The sequence below is a fragment of the Bos taurus genome, chromosome 15 (assembly GCF_002263795.3).
Source record: "Bos taurus isolate L1 Dominette 01449 registration number 42190680 breed Hereford chromosome 15, ARS-UCD2.0, whole genome shotgun sequence".
Lineage (NCBI taxonomy): Eukaryota > Metazoa > Chordata > Mammalia > Artiodactyla > Bovidae > Bos > Bos taurus.
In genome coordinates this window covers 47848973-47858381 of record NC_037342.1, presented here as the reverse complement: position 1 = coordinate 47858381, position 9409 = coordinate 47848973, and the positions used below count along the sequence as shown (strand labels likewise).

General features: G+C 41.3%; 1 pseudogene; it reads left to right on the top strand.

Moving 5' to 3' along the window:
* The first annotated feature begins 703 nt into the window (after positions 1 to 703).
* On the top strand, positions 704 to 6785 carry LOC788136 (tripartite motif-containing protein 5-like; annotated as a pseudogene).
* The last annotated feature ends 2624 nt before the right edge of the window (positions 6786 to 9409 follow it).

The following is a 9409-nucleotide window of genomic DNA, read 5'->3' as shown; positions in this document are numbered from 1 at the left end:
ATCACCCTGACTCCATGTTTGCTTGGCTTTCCTTCACAAACATTTCCCATGGCTTCTCCTCCCACCAGTCCCCTTGGGCTGTCTCCCCGCAGTCAACAGCAAACCTTGCCCTGGGATTGCTCTTCAATCTCTATGCTCCAGCTCCCAGCTGCTGCACTTCCTGGGGGACTTGTTCCCTCTCCGGAGTATATATGGCTGCAGCAAGGGTTGTCTATGTGATTATCATTCCATTCAGACTGCCACAGATCAGCTGCTTCACTCTCCAACAGCCTCAACCCAAACTGCTTCACCTCTACCCAAAACAGTTGTCCCAATGTGTGGATCTGACCCCTGCTTCAGTTCCTCCACCCTCCAGAGGTAAATCCAGTCCTACTCTCCTCTTTTTCACCCTTCTTCCTTTGTACTATCGAGTTTTGCATGGTTTTACATATTCTTTTCTGGTGGTCAGGTATTCCTGTCCATTCTTAGCTGGTGTTCTGCAAGATCTTCTGTGTCTGGAGGTGTATTCCTGATGTATCCATGGAGAGAGATGTGCTTCACATCCACCTATTCCTCTGTCATCTTGGATTTAAGTCCTCCTTTTACACTAATCTTACTTCATACAGATATTAGCCCTACTACCAGCACATAATTAATCAATGATAATTAGTTTAATGACCTGGACTAATATTTTGAGATGTTTTTTCTCAAGACTGATATTCATTTCATCTAAGTTTATATGCTTTTAAATATCAGACTTGTTTAATTCAATGAATTTTTTTAGGCCAAGGTGAAATCACTATTTATATAGACAAAACCTAGCAGAGTTCACTGTTTGCTCTGAGCAATTAACTGGGTCCGTGAAGTTTCTTTTCTTTCATTTCACTCAGTGGGATAGGAGACAGGTCTCTGAAGGAGGACCCCTAACATATTAAGTTCAACCTCATTCTGTGTATTGAATACACATGATCTTTGTAAGTCATTGTCTCCATTTACACATCAGATGAAGGGTTTGTTCTTATATATACAAACACGTTGTCATATATTAGGTCATGATGATATGGGAAATCATTGTCAGTGCATAGCAAATGATGGCATGGTTACACTATAAATAATTTAGATAGAGCAGGTCTTTATGATCAGAGACTGTCAGAAGACAGTTTACTGAACTATAAGAGAGAGTCATATGGATGTCAGTGGCAGCATCCGGTGCTGAGAGAAGAGTGGATATAAAAGCCCAATGGCTTTAAGTGGTTTCAGTCTTTTGATATTAAGAATGCTTCCTGGGCACTGGAAAGAAAAAGCAGGATGGATGGTGCATCATACAAGTATCTTAGTAGGAAAAGTATCCAGGCAACTTTCCTTTGGTAAAATTTAAATAGCAAGAATCACTGTACAGATAAGGATGGAATTTGATACGATATGAATCAAGAACTGATAGTAAAGTGCTTAAAATTATGATGAAATGTCGTTTTGGTCAGGTCCCTTGTTTCTTTTCCCTTTCCCGTGTTTCTCTATAGTTTCTTTTAGGTCCTCCATACGTCTTGGCCTGCATTAAATTTATAAGCAATTATTTTTAGGTATTTCTACCTCTTTTTACTCTGTCTCTTTTATCTTTCCCAATAATGCAAAGATTTGTGAACAAGAGAATCCTCAGAATTCAGGACAGGTAGGAGGAGGGGACAAGTTGCCATGGCTTCAGGAAAATCAGTGAACTTACAGGAGAAGTTCACCTGCCCCATTTGCCTGGAGCTTCTGACAGAACCCTTGAGCCTTGACTGTGGCCATAGCTTCTGTCAAGCCTGCAACACTGCAAACAACAAGGAGTCCGTGATTGGCCTAGAAGGGGAGAGAAGGTGCCCTGTATTCAGAATCAAGTATGAACCTGCGAATCTGCGGCCTCATTGGCACCTGGCCAGCATAGTGGAGTGGCTCAGGGAGGTCAAGGTGAACCTGGATGAGCAAGAGAGAAATCTGTCTGTGCCATGGAGAGAAAGTCCTGTTCTTCTGTGAGGAGGATGGCAAGGTCATTTGCTGGCTTTGCAAGTGATCACAGGAACACCATGGTCACCACACATTCCTCATGGAAGAAGTTGCCCAGAAGTACCAGGTAAGAGACCAGAATGGAGGAAAGACAAGTCAGAAATGGTACTTGAGGGGAAATGTCTACTTTGCACTGGACTTTGATTACCTGTTCACCATGAACCTGGGGCTTGTGATCTCTTTTCTTCATATGCTCACTTTCTGATGTCTGAGGGACATTTCAGTGCATTCCTCCAATTATAGAGTAATAACCCTATACACGGCTCAGACAGTAAAGAATTTACCTGAGATGCAGGAAATTGGATTCCATCCCTGTTGGAAGATCCTCTGGGAAGGGATTGGCTCCCTCTTCAGTATTCTTGCCTGGAGAATTCCATGGACTGACAAGCCTGGCAGGCTATAGTCCATGGGGTTGCAAAGAGTCCGACATGCCTGAGAGTCACCAACACTTAGACACTTCAACCCTACACACAGATACTTAGCCAGAAGTAGACATTCATATATCTTGTGCTAACAGGTGGAGATCTGATGTTCAAGAGAACATTACCCCTTTCAACAGGAGGGTACTAGGACACTAGGTGGAAGAGATAGAAATTGTTTCCTTGCTACAGGATCAGGTTTCTCCTAGAACAAAGAGCACCAGTCTTCTCTTGGCAAGTGTATGGTGACTTCTATTGCTTGAGTTGTAAAGAACACATACCCTACCTCATTTTTTCCCCCAAAGTCATGGATTCTAATTGCTGTTCTCAGTTCTGTAAAGTGTATTCTCTTTGGAAAACATCTTCATTTCTCCACCATTTATTTTCTACACTGATGTTGAGAAAACCATAGCTTGATTCTGATGTGATTCTTTATTCACAGTGGAAACTCCAGGAATTTTTGAAGAGGCTGAGGAGGGAGCAGCAGGGAGCTGAGAAACTGAAAGCTCAAATCAGAGGAGAGATTAATACCTGGAAGGTAGGAGGAGGCACTTCCTGAAGGAGTTAGACATCTGAGCAGACCCTGAGTTGATCACAAGTAGCTGACTTCTTCTTTGTTCCCTGACAGTTAGTCATTTGACTAGTCCTCTTCTTCACCATTTCCCTGATAGGAGTGGGTGCTGAATAGGGAATATATCACAAATGAATACAGATATTGGAAGGGAGGTATTCATACAGAGCGACTTTCTGGTGAGGAAAACTGGTGAATTTCACATTCCATTCCTGCCATGTTTATTAGCCTTTAACTCTTCTTGGAATCCATCTGTCAGTGGCTCATGGCTCTGTCCTCAGTGTTCAACTTTTTGGCAAAGGAAGGAGGGAGGGGTTCAGAGTAATGCAGGGAGGCATGAGTATCCTGGACAGATGTGTGGTGGCTGAGCTATACTCATGAGGATCCCATTTTGGCTGAGGGTTAGCCTCGGTAATGCAGACTTGAGGCCATTAATTTGAAATGTGATGGTGGTAGTGGTTTAGTCGCTAAGCCATGTCTGACTCTTGAGACCCTATGGACTGTGTAGCCTGCCAGGCTCATCTGTCCACGGGATTCTCCAGGCGAGAATACTGGAGTGGGGTGGTACCGGGAGCCAGCACGGGAGTCCCCAGCCCATGACAAGGTCATGTGGGAGAGATCTGGTGGGCAAGGTGAGCCAGAACTCGAGGGGTGCCCCTCTGGGCCTGCCTGAGTGTCTACCCCAAAACCAGAGCCTGTCTGTTTTACTGCTTCATGACATTCACCAACTCCTCTGACAGTCACGAGGGGCTATCCCTAACCACTTTTCTCTGTAAGAAAAGCAACTTAAAGTTCTAGTTAATAAGTCTCCAGGGTATAATAAGGTGTGTTCCAATTGTGTTTCCCTCAGAAAACTTTCTAACCTGCCTAACAGATTTCCAGACTCCTACAGCTATGCATATGATTGTTTATGGCCTCCCAGCCATATGAGGCACAAGGAGACTTAGTTACTCTTACAATGCAGAGCCTCTCAGGGAGTTATAAAATTGTTAAAATAGAACTGATAAAGATTTCTTTGTTGAGTTAATGCCTGCTGCCAAGTTTCCATATTTCTTACCCACTGTGTTCTGGGAGTGTATTGATTAATATAGTTGATATATAAGAAATATAAGTAGAAGCTTTAATGTTAATAATAACGTTGGACCCCTAAGCTAATAAATTCTTTCCTTAATTACCCCCATGACACTCTTGCCCTATAGGAATGCAACTCTGTTTAGTGCTTTCGGGGAGTGGTATTAAACTCTAAGAAAAGTCACCTTTGGAGAAAATAAGTTTTTCTGGTGGACTAATTCTTATCAGAAGAAAAATGTTAGCAGGTCTCCTGACCAGAAGATGATGTAAATCACCCAAAGCCTTGCGATAATGATTAAGGTCTGCTGAACTTACATGACTTTTGCATCCCCCATTATCTTCTATGTACAACTTGAGGTATAAAAGTCCCTGCTAGAAATAAAGCTACGGACCCTGCTCACTAAGCTTGGTCTCCCCGTGCCGTTCTTTCTCGTCTCCTTTTCTTTCCTTTTGTCTCTACTCTTTCTTTAGGCCAAAGTAATTGGAGCGTGGGGGTATATTGATTTCCCAAGTAAACCAATTATAATTAGGCCTCTGAGTCTCTCCACTGACGCTATCCCTTTAAATCGCCAAAGCTGTAATCCTGAGGGAATCCCTGGATCCAACCGGGGCTGGACCCCAGTAGGGTGGCATTTCCTTCTCCAGGGGATCTTCCTGACCCAGGAATCGAATCCGGGTCTCCTGCATTGTAGGCTGATTCTTTACCAACTGAGCTACTAGGGAAACCTTTGAAAAGTGACAGAAAAAAACAGGAAAAGTCAGTTTCCTCAAACATTGCTTTCCTCCTCCTCTTTCTCTCAGTCCTGAAGAATGAAATACAACACGAGAGAGAAAATATCCAGGCAGATTTTTAAAACCTGAGAGAGATCCTGAACAGTGAGGAGTTGAAGGAACGGCAAAATCTGAAGACTGAGGAGGAGGTTGGTCTATGTAACCTGGCTGACTCTGAGAATGAGCTGGTCCAGCAGAGCCAGTTGGTGAGAGATCTCATCTCAGATGTGGAGCATCATTTGCAGGAACCAAAAAACGAGATGCTGCAGGTAAAACTGAGACCTGCATTTGAGACCTGAGAAAAATGAAGGCAAAGTTTCCATCTCTTCTGTGTTGCTGTGGTCTTTCTGGTGTTGTCACTAAGGTTGCTTTGTGCCCTGCAGCCCCCTTCCCTCATAGCTCCATTGGTAAAGGATCGTCCTGCAATGCAGAAGAACCCGATTCAATTTCCGGGTCAGGAAGATCTGCTGCAGAAGGGAGGGTACCCTCTGGAGGGTACCCACTCCAGTATTCTTGGGCTTCCCTTGTGGCTCAGCTGGTAAAGAATCTGCCTGCAATGCTAGAGTCCTGGGTTCAATCCCTCGGTCAGGAAGATCCCCTGGAGAATGGAAAGGCTACCCACTCCAGTATTCTGGCCTGGAGAATTCCATGGACTGTGTAGCCCATGGCGTTCCAGAGAGTCAGACACGACTGAGCGACTTTCACTCTTACTCTATGCAACTCAGGTTCCCGTATTTAGTAGATGCTTGACTTATGGGAAAGTTGAATCTTCTTTACCTGCCAGAGACCTAGAATTGGAGACAATTCCCTTACACTTCAATTTCCCCCTGAGTATAGAAGAGAGCCGGTATCTTTTTGTATAAATGTTTAGAAACAGACTTGAATTTTAAGGAATATTTTTGCCTTGCTGCAAATCATTGATCCATTGGGTCACATACTCAAGAAGCCAGAATGGAAAGACAACATCTTTGTGTTTGTATTTGCACACCTATATGGCAGCATTAAGATCTTTACAAGCACATGAAATTCAGACCACTCTTCATTTAGTATTCATAATGTCATCTTTTCCCGGAGTTTGTAATTATTCCCAGGTATCATGAAATCTCAGGGTATTTTGACACCCACCCTTTTAGGGAGTAGACTTTGAAGGCATGGGGACTCTTGACACACACTAATATGTCTCAAACACCCAGGAGTCAGGTTCTGCAAACCTGAGTGGAAGTTTTATGCCCAGAGTGTCTTATTTCAGAACTGTCTTCACATATTAGCAGTGTGACCTAGAATAACATCCTTAACTGCTGTGTTTATTTTATTAATGTAATCACGATATAAAAACTGCACCATACATAATATTATTGTCAGATGATAAATGATATTTTCTCCTTGGAAAGACCCTAATGGTGGGAAAGATTGAGGGCGGGAGGAGAAGGGGACGACAGAGGATGAGATGCCTGGATGTCATCACTGACTCGATGGACATGAGTTTGAGCAAACTCTGGGAGATGCTGAAGGACAGGAAGCCTGGTATGCTACAGTCCATAGAATCGTGGAGTCGGACATGATTGAACAACTGAACGACAACAAAACGATACTAAGTGAGAAGCATCTAAGTGTCTCAATAACAAGTATTTGACCTATTGAATACCAAAAAATATAACCTGTGTCAGTGTCTCATTAAACAGGTTTGTGCTTTCAGGGAAACAAGGATTCTTTTTACTGATGCATCATTTTCCAGATCCTAGATCACCTTTGTGCTGCTGTCAAGACTATTCCAGCTCTGCCTGTCATGGAAAAGCATGTGTGCCTAGGCATGTGTGTCTCTTTGTGTTTGTGGGATTACATTTTTTTATAATAATTTCAGAATTGCTACATACTTGCTCTTATTCAGTAAACATATTCTTTACTAACTGAGCCACTAGAGAAAACCTAAGTAAACTAGATTCTATGAGATCCAGGATCTTATTTGCAATATATATATATATATATATATATATATATACATATATATATATACACAGAATTTACCTAGTTATCATTATGTGTACTAAACAACAGTTGTAATAACTTCTGTACCTTCTAGCTCAAAAGTGGTACTCTATATAATGTTTATTCATTTTCTGCTTCCCTCTCGTTGTGACTAAAATAAGTCATTTTCAGAATAAATATTAGCTTATATTCAACATGATAACCCTTTCTATGTTTTAGAAACAGAACACACTGATGAAAGAATTACAACTTTATTTAAATCTTACCTAATTGTAAAATAAATGTTTCTGGATAATGTCTTATTTTATTTTTTCAAAAAATTGTACAATCATTCTATTTCTTTGAATTCAAATTTCAATTTAGGCTCTGTTTGGCCCAAAGTTACCATTCACAGTGATACATTAAGACTCAGAGGTATAATTATAAGATTTCTTAACACTGATTTAGGCAGGTATTTGTGTGTCTTGGTCAGCCTTACTCTTTTAATGAGTTAAAAGTTCTCGGGAATGAAGGAAAAAGTATGATATCTTCCTTCAGTAAGAGAAGAGGGGAATCACTTCTGCACTGGATATTCATTCAGGGCTTGGTGGAATCCCCATGTCTTTTGGAATTTTTAATCCCTATGGGGTCAAAGTTATTTTCTTTAAAAAGTAGATCCAGTGTATTTTCTCTTATCCATATTTGTCCCAAAGAATTCTCAACTTCCTACCTTTGGATGAACTTTGATTTGACAAGGTTTCCAAAGAGGAATTTTCCCAGTTTTGTGTCTGTGTGTGTATGCACACATCCATGTCTTAGCACTCACCCTGGGAAACAAGGGAAAATTGGTCTTTTAAATACTTCCTTTGATCTCTGCCTTCCTATCTTCCCATTGCTACAATAACTGGGATTCTGACTCATGAGGAAAATTCTGTAGTCTTGAATTATTGACAAATGACCCTCCAGGGCCACTGATGCTGTTTCATTTACTGGAATGCTCAGTTCTCCAGTTCAGGAGGAAGTACCTAGTTATGAGAAACTGAGGAGCTGGATTTTTGTATACAACAGAAAAGATCTGCACACAGAGGGGCATTCCCTTTTAACAGGGCCTCCTGGTTTCCCTGGTAGCTCAGCTGGTAAAGAATCCAACTGCAATGCAGGAGACCTTGGTTCGATTGTGAAGATGCCCCAGAGAAGGGAATGGCTATCCATTCCAGTATTCTGGCCTGGAGAATTGCATGGACAGAGAAGCCTGCCAGGCTACAGTCCATGAGGTTGCAAAGAGTCAGCCATGAATGAGTGACTTTCACTGGCCCCAGAAGTGAAGCCCTTTCCTGAAAAGAATATGACACAAGTTTTTCCCCGTCACATGTTCTTTTCTTTGTTAAAGACTGAAGAAGGTGTTCTGGAAGTTCCTCAGTCACTGGTGCTGGGAAAACTACTGCACACATGAGATGAAACCGAACATTTCCTCCCACCATATACAAAGGTAAACTCAAGATAGATTAAAGGCCTAAATGTAAGTCCTGAAACCATAAAGCTCATAGAAGAGAACATAATTAGACACTGTTTCACATAAATCACAGCAATATATTTTTGGATTTATATCCAAAGACAAAGGAATAAAAGCAGAAGTAAACAAATAGGACTGAATTAAAAGCATTTACACAGTGAAAGAAACATTTGACAAAATGAAGATATACTGAATGGGAGATAATTTGCAACTGAGATAAATAATACCGGGTTAATATCCAAAATTTTAAACAGTTCATACAACTCAATATTAAAAAAAAAAAAAATATCACTGTTTGGCTCATTCTGGTAATTGCTGCTTATCTGTGTCATTATCTTTATTATAGTTCACCTCTGCCAAGAAAAACACAGAATTTTTTCTTTACTGTATTATTCAAGGTACTTCAGAGAAACAGAATACCTATTTCTATATCTATTGTCATCATGAATATTTATTTGAAGATTCTTTAATGTAAGGAATTGGCTCACATAATTACACACCATGAGAAATTCCAGTCCTGCCATCTGCAAGCTGGAAATCTATGTAACTCAGTCCAAGTCCGAAGCTTGGGGCCACAGTACAGTCTAGTCCAAATGCAATAGAAGAGCTGCATCTCAGCTGTAGTAGGCAGGCAGGAACAGGAAGAACAAATTCTTCCTTCTTCCACGTGTTTGTTCTTTCCAGATCCCTCAACAAATTGAATGACGATGCTCACCCACCCTGGAAAAAGCAAACTACTTTACTGAGTCCACAGATCTAATTCTAATCGCATCTGGAAACGACACCCACACAGACACATCTAGAAACAGTCTGACACAAAGGACCAGTTGGTGTTAACACACAAAACTAATTTTACAGCTTCATTTTATAAGATCCTGAGGATTATATGTTAAATAGTATTAGATGTCATTGTTCAACAAACCACCCTCCTACAGTTTACTCTTTCTCAAGCTGTTTAGTAAAAGTGTCATTTTGCCACATAGCATCCAGCTTCTGAACGTCAGCATCAGTGAACGACCACTCTGTGATCACCTCTCTAACTGACCACCTGAGTGATTCAGGTTTGTTGAGCCATTT